This window comes from Lathamus discolor, chromosome 3, assembly GCF_037157495.1.
Source record: "Lathamus discolor isolate bLatDis1 chromosome 3, bLatDis1.hap1, whole genome shotgun sequence".
Lineage (NCBI taxonomy): Eukaryota > Metazoa > Chordata > Aves > Psittaciformes > Psittacidae > Lathamus > Lathamus discolor.
Window position 1 is genome coordinate 101,246,068 of NC_088886.1, and position 21,837 is coordinate 101,267,904.

At 37.8% G+C, this 21,837-nt stretch overlaps 1 protein-coding gene across 3 annotated transcripts in view; it reads left to right on the top strand.

Moving 5' to 3' along the window:
- GRID1 (glutamate ionotropic receptor delta type subunit 1) overlaps nucleotides 1–21,837 on the top strand; it is a 539,323-nt gene that overhangs the window by 381,548 nt on the left and 135,938 nt on the right. The window lies entirely within an intron of this gene.

Here is a 21,837-nt window from a genome sequence, read left to right on the forward strand (position 1 = left end):
TGTATTCAAAGCATTATCTAATTCGGGCTGTGACCTGTATGAATATTCGGCTAGGGTTAAAGGCATCTTCTGGAAAGGTGATACAAATCGAATTCTGGTACTTAAAACTTCCTTACAAAAATCTGTTCCTCTGTGAGCCATAACTGTTGGCTATTGAGAACTCACGTTAAGTGCTTTTTATAGGGTTCATAGGAAACTAGACAACTTGAGTGTCTTAAGTTCTTATCACAAACACAGTCTTAGATATCTGCATGAGTCTTCTGATTTGGATAAAAAATCTCTTGGTATGTGTATATGCTTGTCTTGGGAAAGAGGGGGCTCTCTGATCTGCATTCATGTGTCTGTATTTGCTTGTACCTGCTAAGACAAGCAGATCATCCCATACTGTGTGCAAAAGAATGCACTTGACACTTACATAGTTTTCAACAAAACATCTCAAAGCTTTGAATCTCAAAGCATTAAAAAACTTTCAAAAGCAACCTACTGGGAATTAGCAGCACTGTGTGCAACACTGAAGATGGAGGGCAATATTCTGATGTCAACTTTTTCATCAAGCTGTGTCATTAAAGCTGCAACTTTTGTCAGAGTCTTTTTATGAAGAATGTCATGCTGGAAAAAAAAAAACCCAACAATTTGTTTTAACATTTGCTAAATAAGCTGTCTTATTTAAAATTAGTTGTTAACTTTTTAGAAAAATAATACTTTTGCATAGCTTAAGAAATAAGGGGAAAAAAAGTTGAAATTGAATTTTCATGTTAGATAGGAAAGTTTCTGAGATATACATAGCATCAAGGTAGGCAATTAAGGTGATGAGGGTGTAGAAATACAATGTAGTCCCAAAAGAAGCTTTGCCTGCAATGTCTACAACTTTCTTTTTATTTTTTGATCTTTCAGTAGCCCTCTTATAGGTAAATTAATATTCATTACTTTGGCCGTATACATTTGGGAGTTAGCTAGTTCCCTGTGATTTAAAAGTAATGCCTGGAACATATATTTTGTAAACAGATTCTGTGTATATATAAAATTTATGTAACTACACAGTTTTTTTATAGTGAAAAAATATATTTCATTTTCTGATTTGATGGTTAAGCAGAACTAAAAATTCAAGTCTATGCATGTGATGCACAGTAAAAAGCCCTCCTAACACACCCTCTTAAAAATTACTCAATGAATAATGCTGAATCCCAATCCCTTCATTATTTTTATATTTGCTGCAGCAAAGTAGTAAAGCATTAAGATGAATTACTCAACTGTTGGAGGGGTAATTTTAGATAAATATAACTTTTCATGGAAAATATGGGTAGTATAATTTTGCTGGTGGTTAGATATCAGTAAGAATCTTTGCTTGCAAGAATTTGGTAAGGATTTTGACAAACAATAGAGAGCCTTCAGCAGTAATAACAGTAATTTTTGAACTTCCAGCACAGTAAAGCTTAGCTTCAAGTTAAAGAACACATCTTCTCTTTCTGTTGCTGACCTTCATGACGTGTACATGACGTTATCCTTTTAAAATATACCTGGCATTTATAAGCATTAGAGAGGCCCCATAAAGTAGGAAGAATCTTTGCCTTTCTCTTTTACTATATCCTTATGCTTTTCCTCTAGTTACTTTCTCTTACTTTTGACAGCTATTATCTTGGCTATCATATCTTTGAGCAAAGTAATCTGAAAGACATCCAGAATCTCCTAAATACTAGTAGTCATTGGTTTTAAGTAGTGCAGATGCCTTTAGTCCACATAGAAATGAAATCTAGCTCTGCCTATTCTGAGATTAGTAAAGCTTGGGGAGGAAAAGAAAACTTTCAGTGTTGCTGATGTTTGAGTTTCCTTTGTTGTAGGCATGATGCTAGGAATCCATCACCTGAAGGAAAAGATGATATCAAAGTACGTAATTTTGTAATATACATTAAAAAGTCATAGCTTTAGCTTTAGTCATGGAGTTTGGTAAATTCTTTTGAGTTTCACATTTCAGGTGCAATAAAAGCGCTAAATATTAATTTAAAATCTCTGTATGGTAATAAATACAACAAAAACCTTGTATTTGTCACTGATGAACAGGGCTTTTTGTTTATTGCTAGACAAAATGTGATATTTTCTTTTTAGAAGGTCTACATTTTTAAAGATTTGGGTTTGTTTCTTACATGCTTCAGGCAAAATGTGTATTAGCTTTTGAAAAGGGAAATGTTCCACAGTAATTTGAAGCCTCATTTGAAGAAACAAATGAAGAGATCTCATCTTTTTTTTTCGCAGGGTGGATGTGCATGAAGTCTTAAGGTTACAAACAAGGTTGTATTGGATAGTGAAATTTGATCTTTGGAAATTATTAAAGCATGAGTTCTAGTGGAATATAAAGCAAAACTCTCAAAGAACAAATATTTACTTGCTGCTACTTATTAACAGTTATTCTAGGGTTCTTGAATGAAACCCAGAAGGTGAGAACATCTTACATGGAGTTTAAAAATTGTGCATTATATTATACTTTAAATAAGGAGTTGTGTAGGAGTAAAGATCAGTAACAAGGAGAAAGTTCTGGTCAGCTTTTCTCCAAAAGGAGCATTGACTTTTACTACAGAGTGAACAGTAGTCAAACCTATTCTTTCCTCTCCCCAGGATCATTGATGATATATTATTACAGTTCTCAGCCATAAATATGGCTAAAAAAATATTTTATTTGTTTTTTATCTTGCAATTTGCTTTTAACCCTGGAAGTTCTTGCAGGCTATTGAGGTATCAGCACTGGAAATACAAGTCTAGCAAGAGATGGTAAATAACAAAACACATACATAAGCAACAAAGTGAAGATTACAAAGAGGACATTAAGACATTGAAAATTTTGAAATTTTGGCTTAATTCTTTTGAAGCCTAAAGAAATGTCTTTTTCATAAAGAAAATTGATAGTAATTTGCATATGAATACCAGGTGAAATCGTGACTCCGTTCAAGTTATTTATGAAGGATTTACTATCTTTTTTTATCCTACTGTGTCCTGACCAGGTCTTGCCATCTACTTGTTATGTCTTCAGTTTTCACCTTTTTAGTTTTCAGCCTCTTGAATGAGAATTGGTATGGTTATGCAGTTTATGTTAAGTCTCTAGTTTTTGCTGCAGAAGATTTCTATCAGTTATCACCCACCTAAAAGTTTCAAGGCTTGAATGCTATATGTATAATCATAGAATCATTTAGGTTGGAAAAGACCTTTAAGATCACTGAATCATAGAACAGTTTGGTTGGAAGGAACCTTATATATCACCTAATTCCATCCCCCTTCCATGGACAGGGACACCTTCCACTAGACCAAGTTGCTTAAAGCTCCTCCAACCTGGCCTTGAACACTTCCAGGGATGGGGCATCCACAACTTCTCTGGGCAACCTGTTCCAGTGTCTCAACACCCTCACATTAAAGAATTTCTTCCCTCCCCATATCTAATCTAAATCTTTTTTCAGTTTAAAGCTATTCCCAGTTGTCTTATCACTACATGCCCTTGTAAAAAGCCCCTCTCCAGCTTTCTTGTGGGCCCCCTTTATGTGCTGGAAGGCTGCTCTAAGTTATTCCTGGAGCTTTCTCTTCTCCAGGCTGGACAAGCCCAGCTTTCTCAACCTGTCTTCATAGGACAGGTGCTCCAGACCTCTGATCATCTTTGGGGCCCTCCTCTGGACTTGCTCCAACAGGTCCACGTTCTTGTGTTGGGGGCCCCAGAGCTGAATGCAGTACTCTAGGTGGGGTCTCACAAGAGTGGAGTAGAGGAGCATCACCTACCTCTTTTGATTCAGCTGAGGAAAAGACTGGATTTATGGCCTGCAAGCACATGCTGCCAGGTCCTGTTGAGCTTTTTGTCAACTAACAGCCCCAAGTCTTTCTCCTTAGGGCTGTTTTTGACCCATTTTCTGCTCAGCTGTATTTGCTGTATTTGTGCAGGACCTTGCCTTGGCCTTATTGAATTTCATGATATTTACAAGGGCTCACAAAATCATCAAATCCAATGGTTAATGTAGCACGACCAAGTCCACCACTAAGCCATGTGGTGAAACTCAGTACCAGGTATTTTTCTAAAGCTCTTCTCACAGTGTCTAATGGTACTGCATATTAAGCCTTGACATCTCCACATTGCTGCATTGTCACATTTGACTCCATGAGCCTCCTGATTTCACCCTAGTGGTACTCTGTGCTTTTTTCTAGTGATACAAGATACAGACAAACCCAGTGGTGAAAGAATTCACAATATATACAACATCTTGTATAAAGATGCTCAGCCACTCGATACCGGCATCAATTAAAAGCACCTTCAGATACAAGACTGCATACTGTCTGATATGCTCAGGGAAGTTATTTCTTAGTAGTACTTTGATCAGTGCCTTAAAAAATGACACCTCTATCAGAGGTTGTTAGCTGTGGCAAAACCCACATAACTTGTTCTTCTGGGGCTAAAATGTTGTGCCAAAAATCCATAAAGCTTCCTGACAGAATTTCAACAAAATCCTCTTGAGAGTTACCAGAAACTGCTCCAGTGCACTACAGTGAAGAAATACAAGAAATGATGTCTCCCCTATTTTCTAACGCAGTTAGTACTCCAGTATTATGCTGTGGCTAAGCTCAGCACGAGCTGAGACGGAAAAAGAATAAAAAGAATTTATCTCACTTTCCAAAGCACTGTTGTAAGCTGCTTGGTAGACTTTTATAGTGATTTTAATTTATGCATTAGCTGTAGCTAAGTCAAAGACAGAACTGTACTGAAGTACTAGCTCCACCCTTTTTCTGGTCTACCCCTCTGTACATAATTCAAGCACTATTAGTCATTTCAGAATAAAACAGTATTTCAGAGAAAAGAAAATGTTTCAGCATTTTCTAAATGAAGTGTTTTGACTTTACTCTCATTTCAGAAGAACATTTTGTTAAAAGAAGCTACATTTTAGAACACAAACAAAAAGTTTTGGTTTGAATAACTTTTGTCAGTTGACCTAAAATGGAATTTTTCTTTAATTTTTAAATTTTTACTCAGAAAAACTATTTTTAAGTAAAGACTGTTTCAACTAAGTTGAAACTATTTTATAATTTTTTTTTAACTTGTCTGCCAGATAAACAAATAACCAAATCCAAACCAAACATTATTAACTGAACTCTAACCAAAAGTATTTAAACACAGGAAATTATAGAAACATCTAACTTGCTTTGTGGTAGGTATTGAAGACATATATTTTCATATATAAAGAACGGATTTTACATAAATCACTACAAATGTGTTTTTATGGAAGGGTAAAGCATTTTTACGTGGCACATAAGGAAAACATTTTATGTTCCTATGGTATATAACACAACACCCCTCTGTCTTCCTCAGCAAAAACTTTTCTGAAAAGACAGATGTTTTTCAACTTACACAAAGAAGAATTCTACTACTTTTTTATATAAGAGGCTTAATACTTGTTAAGAGTTCCTATATGATAGTGCCCTGGAATGAAGGAATCAGTACATTCAAATGGTATATTAACCTCTATAGTTTTTATTTTACAGACATAGTACATGGAAAAAAAGGGTTATATATAATTGTTCTCTTTCTCAAAGCTGTAGCATACAGGTTATGAAACCCTCAAATAGCAACTTTCTTGACACAGAAAGAGATACTGCAAGCAAGCTGTTAATTGTATGAGAGAAATTCCACTGTCATACAGCATCTTTAATACAGTTTTGGAAGGTGATTTTTTTCTGTTGGGGCTTACATGGCATTGTATTACCAGATAGACTTTAGATGTTACCAATACCATTACCTTTATACATGATTCATGTTCATTTGTTGTAACAGGATAACAAAATAATAGCACTCTTACCAAAGCAAAAGTTTGGAAGCACCTATTTTGAAATTCTTCTGCCTTTGCAAAGATGGTCAAGAAAAGGAGGGAAAAAAAAAAAACCGGAACTGCACACAATACTCCAGGTGAGGTCTCACAAGAGCAGAATAGAGGGGCAGGATCACCTCCTTCGACCTGCTGGTCACGCTCCTTTTGATGCAGCCCACGATACGGTTGGCTTTCTGGGCTGCGAGCGCACACTGAAGCTGGCTCATGTTCATTTTCTCATCGACCAGCACCCCCAAGTCCTTCTCTGCAGGGCTGCTCTGAATCTCCTCTGCCCAACCTGTAGCTGTTCCTGGGATTGCTCTGACCCAGGTGTAGGACCTTGCACTTGTCATAGTTAAACCTCATGTGGTTGGCATCAGCCCGCCTCACAAGTGTGTCAAGGTCCCTCTGGATGGCATTCCTTCCCTCCAGCATATCAACCGAACCACACAGCTTGGTGTCATCGGCAAACTTGCTGACGGTGCACTCAATCCTTCTGTCCATGTCTCTGACAAAGATATTGAACAAGACTGGTCCCAACACTGATCGCTGAGGGGACACCACTCGTTACTGTTCTCCAGTATATAACACTAAAATCTTTGTTCCTTGCTTTTGTTTAATATATATTTTGCTTTATTTACAGTGATATTATTTATTTCTTTTCCTCTAAGCTGTTGCATTTTTTATAGCTGTTTAATTATATATTCTTAAGTGGATGAATTCTAAGTCAGCAAGTATCGGGCTTTTGAATTATACAATATGGCACTTTTAAATTCACGTCAGTATTTAATAAGCAGTTTATGTTTAAAGATGTTTGTAGTTCATGTTTTCAGATGATGTGTATTTTTGCATTTTCTTCTGTCCTATCACATAAATATGTAAAATCAGGAATTTCAATCATAATATATATTCTTGCTCAGAAAAATAGTTAAGTTTGGCTAAACTGAAAATGAACAGAGACAATTGAAACAGGACTGAGGGATAACTAAGAATTAATCAAGATTGATGAAGATCTGTATTGGATCAAGGGCATGGCTGGTGGTTCTGGTATGGTTCAGGCAATAATGCGTTTCTTCTTTATGCTTTATAGTGCAGACAGTCACAAGAAATTAGTTACATTGAGATTTCCATTGTATGACTCATACCACAGTTATTTCTTGATAGTGTGATTCACATCCATGAAAACATTGTATAATGAAAGCTGTCCGCTTTGTGAAATCATAAAGTTTTGTGTTTGTTTTGTTTTTTTGTTTTGCATTGTGTTTCTAGGGGTTCTTTGTGGGTTTTGGTTTTATTTTTGTTTTGTTTTCTATTACGTCTTCACTTCAACAGTCAGCTCTCAGTATTTTAAAATTACTGACAGATTTTTCTACTGTGCATTACAGAAGAACACAAATATCTGTAGCAAATAATCTTCACATTTTGTTGCTAATTTTAAGAGACCATTTGGCCCCTTTTTTACAGTCCCTCTAGAAAGTCTCTGGTGTTTGGCTTTTGCTTCCTTCTGTTAACACTGTTTCCTTGGTCTTTACTGGGTCTGTAACTTAGGGGTTGGGATGCAGACCCAAAGGTCCTGCCATTAAAAGTAGAAGAAGGGAAAAGGATTAAATGGGATAAATAGGATCTTAAATAGGATAAATTACTCTGGAGCTGTTTATTTCTCTTGACTTGGCCTTCTAGTGGGCTGCTTGTATTAGGCACCTCATTTTACAAAACTGAAGTTAGCAGAGATAAGTCTCTTAGAAGTAAACAAGAAGGAAAGACTTCAGTGTTTCTAATGGTGGAAAAAATTGTTGCTGAAAATTAAATGTGCTTGTTACCACATTTAGCTTTATTACCTAGGTGAAAAGTCATTAAGTGGTGCTGAATGCAGAACAGATCTCTCTAAGAGACTGTGATTCAGCCACCTAATGACATGGGATATTCAGCTTGACAGTGAAGATCAGTTCATGAAAATAGCTTATAAAAAGCAAAGGTTTGGAATTGTAGTATCTTAGATGCTAAACAGGACTGTATAAAATGCATAAGAAAGCTAATTACGCTTCAAGAAAATATCCCTGGCTTTAGAAGAGATTTAATATTATGAGTCATTAGTGGTATTTTCCTAACTAGTCTTTTGAACAGTTCCCCCTTACTGTTCAAGCAAGAGGACATTATTTTCTGGAAACTAAAGAACTGGGCAGTTAAAACTGAAAGGCATTTACACTGTCATTCAAACTGAATGTCATTTGTTTTTTAAAGCAAATACTTATGGGTCAGAAATTGGCACTTTGAAATAACTATTTTTAGGTCATTTTGGGAAGAGTGGTGAAAAAGTTAAGGAAATGAAACAAACAAAAGAAACCTAAAAACTAGGAAACCTAAAAAACTTTTTTTTTTAAAAGTTTTAATCTACATCATTAATAGACATAAATATTATTATTTTTCATATGTCGCACACTTACGGTCTCTTATCTTGGAAACATAATTCCTCTCCTCTGTCTTTGACTGTTTTCTTGGCTCCAACTGTTACTGCTCTGGATTTCCATTACACACTGCAGATGTGTAGAATCATTTCAGCATGAATACAGAACTCTGTATATCTATTAAGAAACTGGTAACTCCATAAATGGACTGCATAGGAGTTTAGAAGCTTTGTCACCCAATATCATAAACTTCCATTGTTTCTCAAAGACTTCAAGTTGTTTTCCAAAATACTCCAGCAACAGTAGAGCTTGATACTCCTTATTCGATAATATTAACTGAAGAGGACCTCCAGCAACACTATGGCCATGTAACTAGAAGGTTATTCAGTTTTGGACATTGCCTTTTACTTCCTCAGCATTGACTGGAAAGATTGGAATAACTGGGAGAGATAGTGTTTGAAGTAATTTAAATGTACATTGTGCTTTTTGAAATCAATGAGCTTGGACCAGATATATTTGTGATCCAAATGATCCAAACTACCAGAGCACTGAGATATAGTGCTAGAGGTTCATGGAATATGGTATGCAAAGATTATTATAGATTGGATTTAATTTTTGTCTGTAAACCAGATAATCCACAGGTCTCATATAGTCCTGTCAAGAAGCCTTTATACTCAGACTTGGCTTAGTATTCCCTTGTATCTGACTTAAAAATATGATAAAACTAGCCATTTATCCTCAGGAACTGACTTTATATAATTTCAGACAGATAAAATCTCATCATTTCTAGGCATGTGATAAATGGTAAGTATAGACCTAGACTGCATTTGATCCAGAGTCAGATGTGATGAGGTCCATACATTACAGGGATTTTATGACGCTATTTTCCTGAGCCTATTTTCGTAAGTGAAATGAAGCACATTTTGTCAAAATATTAAAGGCATAAAGTATATTCATGTAATTTATTTTTTCTTCCTTTTTTATCCAAAGGAAAATTGTATTCTGTGAGACACATACATTTCTTAGAAGGATTTTCTGCCAAAAGTCCCACTACTAGAGGATTTCTTTGTTAATGATAAATACAGAGGTTTGGAGAAGAGCAAGAACTCACTCACACTTAGAGGAATATTTCTATATAAAAATCTTAAGGTTATACTACAGAGAATCACTTTCTGCTCTAGTAAAATAATAAATGCTCACCTTTTGTTGTTTATGGGCTAACACTGATAAATTTCATTTTCTCACGTCATACTCAAGATACTATTTTCTTCCTCCCCTGTTCCTCCCCCCTCCCCCGACTTGTATAATGTGAGTGGCATGTTGCTATAACCCTCAGCAGTTACCACTTTTTTTCTTATCTCTCTCTACAGTCTCTAAATGAGGTAAGAGTCTGTGCTGCAGAAATAGCCTTTCAGTTTGAGTTTTGGTTTTATCTTTCACTATGCCTTCTTAAAGAGAAAGAAGAAAATTTTCTCTTGCCACACCAATTAACAGAAAGTAAGAGTTCTAAAATGTTAAACACAGCATTTTATGTACAACACTATTATACAGAAACATCAGAGCATTACTGTTGATTCCTTCCACTAATGCAGGCTTCCAAATATTACCCTGCAGTGTTTATGTGTTTAGTTGATATTTGTTATAATGGTGTAACGAAGTAAAAGTCAGAATCTTTAGAGAATACTGAAAATAAACCAAACAAATGACTTAATAATACTAGAATGTAATTTGGGACATGTTCTCTCTTGAAGGCACAATGTTCACTGTAAATTCTGTGTTGCTTTCAGAATAATAAAACAGGCACAAACACATTTATATATATATATATATGTAAACAGATAATATTATTTCTACTTCTGGGCAATCAAGCACCAAGGTTTCCATAGTCTTACGATTGTAATAATGCCTCATTTCAGAGTAACAAGCATATAGGTGGGAGAAAGTCATGTAATTTTTTTCCACTTCTAGACGATGTATCCAAACTGAAAGGTTTTACAGATTATCAGTACTACCTTTTTTTTTACCTTTTAAATTATTTTTTTACCCAGAACTTTCCCAAATTTGGCTTTTAGTGATACTAATGAATTCTGCCATTATATTATCACAAGAAGAGCTCTTTATGAAAGTCTGCTTTGTAATTTAGCATTGTTTCAAAATGAAGTATAGCAGTTGGGTAAATGCTGAAGACAATTTTGGAAGAGGGAAAGAAGGGGACAATTTGTTATTAATTGTTGCAAATGTGATGTGTTGTGTTGGTTGCTTTGTTAAAATATAATTAATATAATATTTTGTGAAAAGTAATGAATTTAACTAAGCTGTTAGGAGGAATGTGCTTTAGGTGCAGGATGGGAGTTTTAATCCCAGAATGATAGAACAACTTTATCTTTCAGGTCAAGCTGGTAGTTCTGAGCTACTGTGAAAGGTGGAGTTGACTTTCTGTTGGCTGTACTGAGGTGCTGGAGATATATCCTTCAGAAAATAAGTTAGAGAAATTTCATTTTCTTTCAATGTGAAATGGAAACAAATTCTGAAGCATATTTTTTGTGAGGAGGAGTTGTTTTACACCAGTATTTTCAGCCTTAGCTTGCGTCTAGATGGTCTTGACTGGTTCAGGGATTACATTATGCATACAGATTTCCAGACTGCTTCAGTTACTAAAGCTGAAGATTTTTTTTTTAAATAGGGAGTTTGGCTTTTTTTTTTTTTTTCATTTAAATTTAAATGTAAATGTATTTACATTTACAATGAGAATTTTGTAACCCAAACACACAAATCTTGCGTACTGCTCTGGGGTTTGCCCTGATAGTTTCTGAGACTGTAGAAACAATAAATTTTACATGCACAGCAGCTTTATGATCTAAGGAGCCATTGATATTATTTTTTAATTTTGGACAATCAAATATTTGGATATTGAATCACCTGCTCAAGGTTAAAAGTGAAATCTGGGAAGGTCAAAAAGTTTAAAATAGTATGTATTAATCCCAGGACAGTTGTTTATTTTTATAAGGATATACTTTGCTTAAATAAGCAAGCATTCACGTGGAAGATCCACGGACAGCACGCTGATTAATGTAATCAGAAACTGACCTTTATTCACTTCAGAGCACTGCCTTTTATAGTTTCCAAGCTTGGTCCCGCGCTTAAGCTTTATAATGATTGATTTCTACACACAATGCAAAGACAGCTGATTGGTCTCTACACATAATGCAAAGGCAGCTGATTGGTTCCTTCTTCAGCATCCGGGAGTTGTTTCCCTCCTGCAGAACTTCCGCATACGTGGCCACAACTTTGCTCTGAAGTAGTCTGTGAACTAGGCCATTAATCCTTACTACAAACACTAACCAATGGCAAGAGTCCTGGATCACTCACATGCCCATTGTTTGAGAAAAAGCCCTCTACACATTCACAGTAAAAATACTTCAAGTTACTGCTTTGCAGTACTGATTTTTTTTTTAATTTTTATATTTTGCAGAAGAGGGATGAATTCTGACACTTTATATAGAAGATAAATTGGAGAGTATCAGTTAGATTTTTTTTTTTTCCTTATGCATGCACAGTGCTTCAGACTGGAGCCTTAATTTGCAATTAGTATTTTTAGGGATGTTTTTGAATGTGCAAATTTACTTTTTCTCAAAGGTGCAATAGTCCAACTGAATTATCTACCTGTAAACTAAAGCCTTCATGTGCACTCAGGGTGTCAGAGACATGTATTGCTCCGGTGAGCAAAACCTATGTTTTTTCAAAGTACAAATGGCAAGGAGTATCTTAGCAACTGCTACTCTAAGAATACACTGCAAGCGATGTGAATCCAGTTACATCCTTATGATGGGCAGGCGAATGCTAAGGGATGTGTGTTTATTGAAGTGTTTCTAACTGTCTCAGAGTTTGCCTCAATACTTTATAATTTTATAACATAGAATCATAGAATCATAGAATAGTTAGAGTTGGAAAGGACCTCAACATGGAATACAAAAGATAGTCTAGCCTTTTCAGTTGTTGCAGCCTAACTTGTTCCACACTTACCAGAATTAGCATAATGATAAGGGCAGGGGGAAATAACCATACATTAATCCATCCACTGTTTGTTCTCCTAAATCCATATAAAATCTCTATTAAGAGATCAAACATTGTACAGTACTATGTTGAATTAGTCACTAAGTTGAATTACTTAAAGAATTTATATCAATAATTTCTTTTTTTGAATCTTAGAATCATAGAATAGTTAGGGTTGGAAAGGACCTTAAGACCACCTAGTTCCAACCCCCCTGCCATGGGCAGGGACACCTCACACTAAGCCATGTGACCTAAGGCTGTGTCCAACCTGGCCTTGAACACCACCAGGGATGGAGCATTCACAACTTCCTGGGCAACCCATTCCAGTGCCTCAACACCCTTACAGTAAAGAACTTCTTCCTTATATCCAATCTAAACTTCCCCTGTTAAAATTTTAACCTGTTACCCCTTGTCCTATCACTACAGTCCCTAATGAAGAGTCCCTTCCCAGCATCCCTATAACCCTCCTTGAGATACTGGAAGGCTGCTAGGAGGTCTCCACGCAGCCTTCTCTTCTCCAGGCTGAACAGCCCGAACTAGCTCAGCCTATCTTCATATGGGAGGTGTTCCAGTCCCCTGATCATCCTCGTGGCCCTCCTCTGGACTTGTTCCAGCAGTTCCATGTCCTTTTTATGTTGAGGACACCAGAACTGCACACAGTACTCCAGGTGAGGTCTCATGAGAATAGAGTAGAGGGGCAGGATCACTTCCTTCGACCTGCTGGTCATGCTCCTTTTGATGCAGCCCAGGATATGGTTGGCTTTCTGGGCTGCAAACACGCACTGAAGCCATCTCATGTTCATTTTCTCATCGACCAGCACCCCCAAGTCCTTCTCTGCAGGGCTGCTCTGAATCTCTTCTCTGCCCAAGCTGTAGCTGTGCCTGGGATTGCTCTAACCCAGGTGTAGGACCTTGCACTTGGCATGGTTAAACTTCATAAGGTTGGCATCAGCCCACCTCACAAGCGTGTCAAGGTCCCTCTGGATGGCATCCCTTCCCTCCAGTGTATCAACTGAACCACACAGCTTGGTGTCATCGGCAAACTTGCTGAGGACACCTTCAATCCCTCTGTCCATGTCACAGACAAAGATGTTGAACAAGACTGGTCCCAACACCGATCCCTGAGGGGACACCACTCGCTTCTGGTCTCCAGCTGGACATTGAGCCATTGAGCACAACTGTTTATGTGCAGCCATCCAGCCAGTTCTTTATCTACTGAGTGGTCCATCTATCAAATTGATGTCTCTCCAATTTAGAGACAAGGATGTCATGCGGGACAGTGGTGAACGCTTTGCACAAGTCCAGCTATATGACGTCAACTGCTCTACCCCTGTCCATCAGTTCTGTAGCCCCATCCTAGAAGGCCACCAAATTGGTCAGGCAGGATTTCCCCTTAGTGAAGCCATGCTGGCTGTCACCAAGCACCTTGTTGTTTTTCATGTGCCTTAGCATGCTGTCCAGGAGAATCTGCTCCAAGAGTTTGCCAGGCACAGAGGTGAGACTGACTGGTCTGTAGTTCCCTGGGTCACCCATTTTCCCCTTCTTGAAAATGGGGGTTATATTTCCCTTTTCCCAGTCATTGGGAACCTCACCTGACTGCTGTGATTTTTCAAATATGATGGCCAGTGGCTTAGCAACTTCATTCGCCAGCTCCTTCAGGGCCCGTGGATGGATTTCATCAGGTCCCATGGACTTGTGCATGTTCAGGTTCTGAAGATGGTCTCGAACCAGATCCTCTCCTACAGTGGGCCTAGGGTCTTCATTCTCACAGTCGCTGCGTCTACCTTCCAAGACTTGGGTAGTGTGGTCAGAGCATTTTCCAGTGAAGACCAAGGCAAAGAAGTCATTCAGAACCTCAGCCTTCTCCAAATCCAGGGTAGCCAGTTCTTTCAATAGCTTCTGGAGAGGGCCCACATTGTCCCTAGTCTGTCTTTTATTCTCTGCATACCTATAGAACCCCTTCCTGTTATCCTTAACATCCCTAGCCAAGTTTAATTCTAACTGGGCCTTAGCTTTCCTAACCTGGTCCCTAGCTTCCCGAACAACATTCCTGTATTCTTCCCAGGCTGCCTGTCCTTGCTTCCACCTTTTGTAAGTCTCTTTTTTCCCTCTAAGTTTCCTCAGCAGCTCCTTATCCATCCATGGAGGTCTCCTCGCCCTCCTGCTGCACTTCCTTCTAGCTGGGACACAAGACTCCTGAGCTTGTAGTAGGTGATCCTTGAATATCAACCAACAGTGTTGGGCCCCCCTGCCCTCTAGGGCTATATCCCATGGAACCTTACTAAGCAGGTTACTGAAGAGGCCAAAGTCTGCTCTCTTGAAGTCCAGGGCAGTGAGCTTGCTGCACGCTATCCTCACTGTCCTGTGGATCTTGAACTCTACCATCTCATGACTGCTACAGCCAAAGCTGCCTCTGGAGCATCACGTTTCCAAACAGCCCTTCCCTGTTGGTGAGCACGAGTAAGCTCACCAGTAAGCTTGTTAAAGAAAAAAAACTCAACCCTACCAAAACCTCTGCAAATATAGATATTCTTAAATATCTAATTATTGGTTGACCAGTCATAGGTAATTTATTTTATTACCCCAAATGAACATCAAGATCCATGGTATATAATTTCATACCTCACTCCTTAATCTTTTATATATTTTAGAACTATAACTACTTTGGATTTTCCCGGCTTTTTGAGACTTGTTAGAATTAAAATTACTGGTTTGAACTGCCCATAAGTTAATGCTGTCAAGATTCTGTTCTGTCTTTTGTTATTCATTCTTAATACTGAAATGTTTTTCATTATATATATTTTCTGAGCTGCTGTCATCTAGCAGATGAAGATCCTTCATTTTTATCTAGTAGAATTCCTGAGGAAAGATTACTTTGAACACACTGCTGAACCAACACATCCTATTCGGCTTTAGTGGGGTAATGTGTCTATATTGTGCTTGAATTATAGAAGATTTAGATGCACTGCCAGAAATGTTTCTGAAGGGGTGAATCTGTAATATCAAGTAGACTAAGGAGATTTTCAGTTTATTTGAGCAAGCAAATGAATACAGGGGAGAGAGAATTCTTTGAATTATCCTTGGATATGAATCATTTGGTATCTTGTAAAGGCTTTTCTTCACATATCTCACTGTGCCTGACTGTCAATCAAAGTTTGCCTAAGGACCTGAAAGAGGCTCTAGTATTCATTATGTTTTCACAGGAGCATGATTGCCTTTCTGCCATATCAGTTGTTATATGAAATTTGAATGTGTATTGAATACACATCTGTGGCAAAAGGAATGTATTGTTTCCTTGATGTAGATGGTATACATTCCTTAGCAGAAATGTGCAAGTAAGGATAAATTCAAAAGAAACCATGCTTAAAGTACAGACCTGTTAATAGTATCCTGGGTAGTAGGCCAGACATTGTGTAAGGATCTCCATGTCTGTTAGGAAGTTTTCTGTGAGATAATTCAATGAGCTATTAGCAATCTCTTGTTGGAGTGGAGAGGAGGGAAAATTTCCATCCAGAGTAAGCAATTGGTTCTGATTTTAGTTAATGGTGGAAAATAAAATTGTTTCCAACCTTAGTAATTTTAGTAATGAAATGACGTGTAGTGAAAGGCTGGAGATAACCTGAAACTCTGGGTGAAACAGAAAAGGCTCTACTTCAAGCAGAAATGCAGCCACAGCCTCTTGTTGCCACCTTACATTTTTTGAAGGAAAAATGTTTATCCTGTTCTCTCATCTGCTGTCTGGGAGGAGGGAAAAGCAAAACAGAAAATGAAGAGCAACAGCATGTGACAGTACTTCTCTGGTTTTGGGGAGAAGGTGACAAGATGTCAAAAGATACTCTCAATTTGTTGATATCACCAACATGTATGCACACTGAGAACATGTGAATACATAAACACCTATGTGATGGCTTTTGTCCTTCTACAGCACCCAGACATATTGAAAAATCATTGTGTTAATTGATGCATTGGAAACACACCATTCTTCATTCTTATTGTCAGAATTAAGAATGTATGAAGGAGAATAAAACGTATCTTAGAGCTAGTTAGAAATTAGACACATTTAATACTTCAAATACAGAATTTTATTTTGAAAAATAAGCCAGTCCCAGCTGTGTGCCTTTTGCACACCTCTCACTTTCTGCTTCCTCTCCCTCTTGTTTTTAAAGGATGCTAAAGCAAAAGTTAGGAAAGTGATATTTTCCATACATGAAAGGAAATAAAAAAATATGGGGGATTTGGGTTACAATCTCAACCTTTTATAGAATTTTATAGAGAGACAATATACTTGGAGAAAAATGTGAGCTCTATTTTGCCATTAAGATAAAACTGTATTTATTTCAGTTATAATGCTTACTGATACATACATTTGCAACGGACAAGTAAGCACCCTGGTACCGGTTTTCTGTTGGCAGTTTGTCACGGGTGTCATGATAGAATTGTTAGAAAGGATTTGACGGATGGTGAGATCATGGTTTTACCTTTATAAAATATGTGTGTCATACATTTATATGCAAATGAGAAAATTCTGCTGTGTGACAAAAGGAGAAAATTGTGTTGGTGCTTTCTGTTTCAAAGAGCTGTTTGATAATTTATCATATTTACTGCAGTACATTGTTTCAGCTAATGCTATACCTACTTAAAAAGGTATAAAGTCCTTTCAAATTTCTTTACAATGCTTGTGGTCAGCCTTGCATGAAAAGGCCATTTGTTCTTCCCATATTAAAGCTTGTGCTTTCATGTAGTTCTTAGAATTTCCTATTACTGTAAATTAATTTCACTTCATTAAGTGGTTGGGTCACAGGCAAAGGAATAATAGCAGTCAGAGACACAGGAGATTACTAGTTTGAATAATCGTAAATTGGCACCCACCACATTCTCTTAAATATTGGAAAGAAGCTTCTGGCTGTCACAGCCATCTCATTAATCAAAAAAGCCTATGAATGTGAACTTTAAAGTTAGACAAGATAAAATTATCTACATGAACAATATTTTACAGTGTGGAACAATGGATTCTAGTCACTATGGGAGACAGTGACACAATGCTAAAGATTCAGTTTTCTGTGTTGCTTTGCTGTTATTTCAGGTCACTCGTGATTATTCAAAGTCATCTACTCAGCAGTTGTATATTATGCATATAGGGCTCATATGTGAAGAGATGACTAGAGCACAGAGAGTTTATTATTTAGATATTAATTTGTCATCTCATGTAAATTATTATTTCTTCTGCCAAGATACTCATTAAAGCTGTTGCAGTAGTTTTCTCCCAGAGGAAAAAAATTAGAAGGTCTAATGAAAACAGATAACTGGTGTTTATTTCATATACTTTCTTCTAAGTCTGGCCCAATGCTTATCAAAAACAACTGAAAAGAGTCCTACTCATTTCAATAGATTTCTGATCAAAGTACTAATCTCTAAAGAAAGCTGAGGGGAGTAATTTTTCCAGAATCTACCTCTGCTTATGCTGAATAGAAAGAATGAAGTACCATAAAAAGCCCTGAAAAGCATCCTTAGTCTAAGTGTTTCAGAGTGTGCTGTAAAGATACCCTTTGAAGAGCAAACTGGAAACTACATGGCCAGAGAGGCTGCATGTAGTGTGTTGCAGCTGCAGGGAGCTGCAGACAAATTAGCCAGGCCCCCAGAGCTTTTGAGTCATGGTGGAGAACCCTTCAGCATTTTCTCTGAAACCTTACACAAAACACAACAGTGGTGTGGAGGGATGTTGCTGCTGCTCTCTTCTTAGCCATCCCCACTGCTACCTCTCTGTTTAAACAAGGGTGAAAATATCAATTATTTCTCTTTCGGCATCAAAGAGGGCTCCTGGTATCGAGTTTGTCTCCTCAGCTTGGAAGTGTATCTGTAATAAAGAATTTTATTCATAAGCCTGGCTGGGAGAGAGGGGAAAGGTGTATTTCTATGATGTGTCTTCTGGAAGCGCTTCGATGTTGGCAGCATGTCGTCAGCTCTGTCAGAAGGTGCAGGCTGGGGAAAAGCTGACAGGGCTTGCCTTACTCTGAAAATACTTCATGGTATTGACTGTGTGCCTTTGATACATTCAGATGGAAAGAATGGTAATGCTTTGTACTGAATTTCTCCTTGCACCTGTGCTTGTCATTAGATTATTCAATGAGAAAACCTTGTTGTAAGGATTGATTCAGTAATTTATCATTGTTTCCATCTTATCCATACCATATATGATATACTTTATGTAACTAAGGGTGGCATAATTACTTAGATAAAGGATAATTCTGCAAACATTTACATATGTAAATGTAAAAGGGGGATTGGTATGAGCCCAATTAGTCATACATTTCATACCATAGTTATCTTTAAAGTATGGTACTGAAAATTGACATCCATTTTTTAATTATGGTCGTTTTACTTAAAACATTGAAGGAACTTTGATATTTGCACCAAACAGGTATTTCTGACTTTTTTTTTTTTCCCCCAGGGTTTCTCATTTTCTGTGGTAGCAATTCAAACAGTGATAAAAACAAGACATCTCTGTTTTTTTAATTTATTACCACAATTATTCATCTGAGGCAGGTTTTGAGCCTTCCCTAGCAATTTGATGGAATAGCAAAGTTTAGGATTGTATACACTGGTTTCCAAAGCTGCACAGACATGTAACTCAGAAGCAGGACTTGAGAAGCAATCAGTTTATTGAGCAATTAATCATCAGTTATTAAATGAAAGAGAAAATTCAATTTTGGTAAATTAATAATGCTTGGTAGTCATGGAGAAGGATCCAGGCCCATGTGAAGTCTGGGAAAACTGCATAATATCCCAGTTATTTTTAAAGTACATTAATAAAACTGTTTAAAATTATTATTAAAATTATTATGCTTTTTGGTTGCTCTTATTCCATTGCGGGCTTTAGTAGTGGAGTTTCAAATTAGAACACCTTAAGAATGCCAGATAGTTGTTTCGTTTGGTGTTTTGGTGTTACTGTTTTTTCGAGCAAGTATAATTTTTCTGATAAATTTGTGGCTCTTAGCTTGTATGGCAACTATATCCTGTGGTATAGGGTGTTTGGAAGAGTATATATGCACATATGCATAGCTTTTATACAAATAAGACTATGTATCTGTAGTGGTTCTAAACGAGAACTGAGAATTACAATGGCTATTTCTTTCTGCTTACTAAAGCCAAGAAAAACTATCCTCCCATTTTATAACTAGATGGTAAATAGGGTTGAAAATAATTTGCTTGGGTTTTGAAAGCTGGTGAAGGCTTGGTTTGCATTTACCACCACTCCCTGGGTGCAGCCTTTCAGCCAGTTCCACCCCCACCGCACAGACCACTTGTTTGGACCATAATGTATCAGCTTCTCTAGGAGGAGGCTGTGGGAAACCATAGCAAAAACCTAGGGAAATCCAGTGGGACAATGTCCACTATTTACCCCACATCAACCAAGCAGTTTACTTTATCACAGAAGGCATCAGATTTGTCAAGCACGACTTTGATGGTTGAATCCATGCTGGCTTTTCCCAGTCATGTGCTTCATGTGATAGCCCCCCAGGAAGATTTGTTCCATAATTTTCTGGAGCACTTCATGAAGTAAGACTGATGGGCTTGCAATTTCCTGGGTCCTCCTTTAAGCCCTTCTTGTAGATGGGGGTGACATTGGCCTTCTTCCAGTCTTTTGGGATGTCCCCCAATCTATGACTTCTCAAAGATTAAGGAGAGTGCCCTCGCAGCAATGTCAGCTAGGTCTCTTAACACCATTGGGTGGATATTATCAGAGCTCATCAATCTGTAGGGGTCTTCCTCATGCAATCATTCATATATCAGCTCTTCCTTACTGATGGTGGATCTGTTTGCATTAACCTAGAATTTTGTTTCCAAGGCCTGGAGCTCAACAGTGCTGGTAAAGACAGAGGTGAAGAAAGTGTTCAGAATTTCTGCCATTTCATCATTGTTGGTTACTAATTCCCCTCCCCTGTTTAACAGTGGGCCAGTATTTTCCTTCTGTTTCTGCTTGTTGTTTATGTACCTGAAGAATCCTTTCTTGCAGTTTTTGACATTTCTGGCCATTTTCAGTTTGAGCTGAGCTTTTGCTTTTCTAACTGTATCTCTGCACACACTGGTAAAGCCATTGTAATTCCCAGAGGTTATTAATCTGCTTTTCCATCTCTGGTACGCTTCTCTTTTTGTTTTGAGCAGACTCAGAAGCTCACAGTTAAGCTAAGGGGCTCCTGCTCCACTTACTTTTCTTCCCTTTAAAGGGGATGAACTGTTTTTATGCTTCCAGGAGAGTGTTCTTAAAAATCTCCCAGCACTTGCTAGCTGCTTTATCCTCCATGGAAGCTTCTCACAGAATCCCTCCCAACTGAGCTCTGAGCAAGCTGAAGCTTGCTCTTCTGAAATAGAAAACCTTTGTCTTAGTACTAAACTTCAGCATGCTCAGCTATATTGTGGCTGAAGTCCACAACATTGTGATCAGTGCAGCCAAGTCTCTCACTAACAAGAGATATTATAAAGCAGGTTTTCTTGGTTTGTGAGTAGCAAGTCCATTAGTGCCTCATTCCTGTTGGCACATCTGTTTTTCATTTTTAAGAGTAGGAATATCAGTGGTGTAAAGGTTTTTCAAAGCTGCTGTAGACTCTTCAGTCTGCCTGGGAAGGCAAGAGGAAAAAGGTGGTATAGAGAAGAAGAGTTTTATGTTTGTAGAGCTTTATCTACAGATGAGGGGAAATGGCTCCATTTGTCTCCAGGTTTGGAAGAGAGGAAGTAGCTGGTGAGGGTTTCAGAATAAAGACTGGTTGGGTACTTGTAACTAATTTGGCAAATAAATCTTTCTCTGAAATAGAGAGTATGGAATAGCTAAGGGAAAGCTAATTAATAGCATGGAGTGTGCTACAGCAGTCTTTTCACTTGACTGATAGTTTTTCTGCTTCAGTCATGCAGCAGGTAAGTGAGTGATGTCTTGTGGTTGTTGAAAGGGGCAGGAAGAAGTTAGCTGACAGAGAGACAGCCAAGACATACATTTTAGAGAGAATTGCTGAATAGACTTAATGAAAAGAAATAGGGGACAATGGGAGGTTAGGGAAGGTAGGTATGCTGCTGTGAGAGGCAATTGGCACAGATCTCAGCCATGTGGTATATCATCTAACACAGCTAACTGAAGCGGTGAAATGTGCTCTCAAAGGGAAGGCAACAGTAAATCTTGTGGGGGAAATGGCTTCTTGCCACTTGTCCCAGAAGTATTGCCCTGGGTGGGAAAGGCATCTTTCCCCTAGAAGCCAGCAGTTGATGACAAAAAAATGTACATATTCAAACTGTTTCAAAAGGACTGCCCTCCTCTGTTTTCTTATTCCTAAAGCCACAGAAGGGGATGAATACATGACCTATAGGCAGAATATAAGCAAACTGTGTGGTCGACCTATAGGCAGAATATAAGCAAACTGTGTGGTCTAATGGTTTATATTATTTACAGGTGAGTGTATAACTTGACCAATAAATCCTACTTAGCATAGCTAGTAGCATACTAATACAATTCTGCTGTTCTAGATGATGCAGGTCCCTGAACACGTGCAGCTGTGATTTGCCTA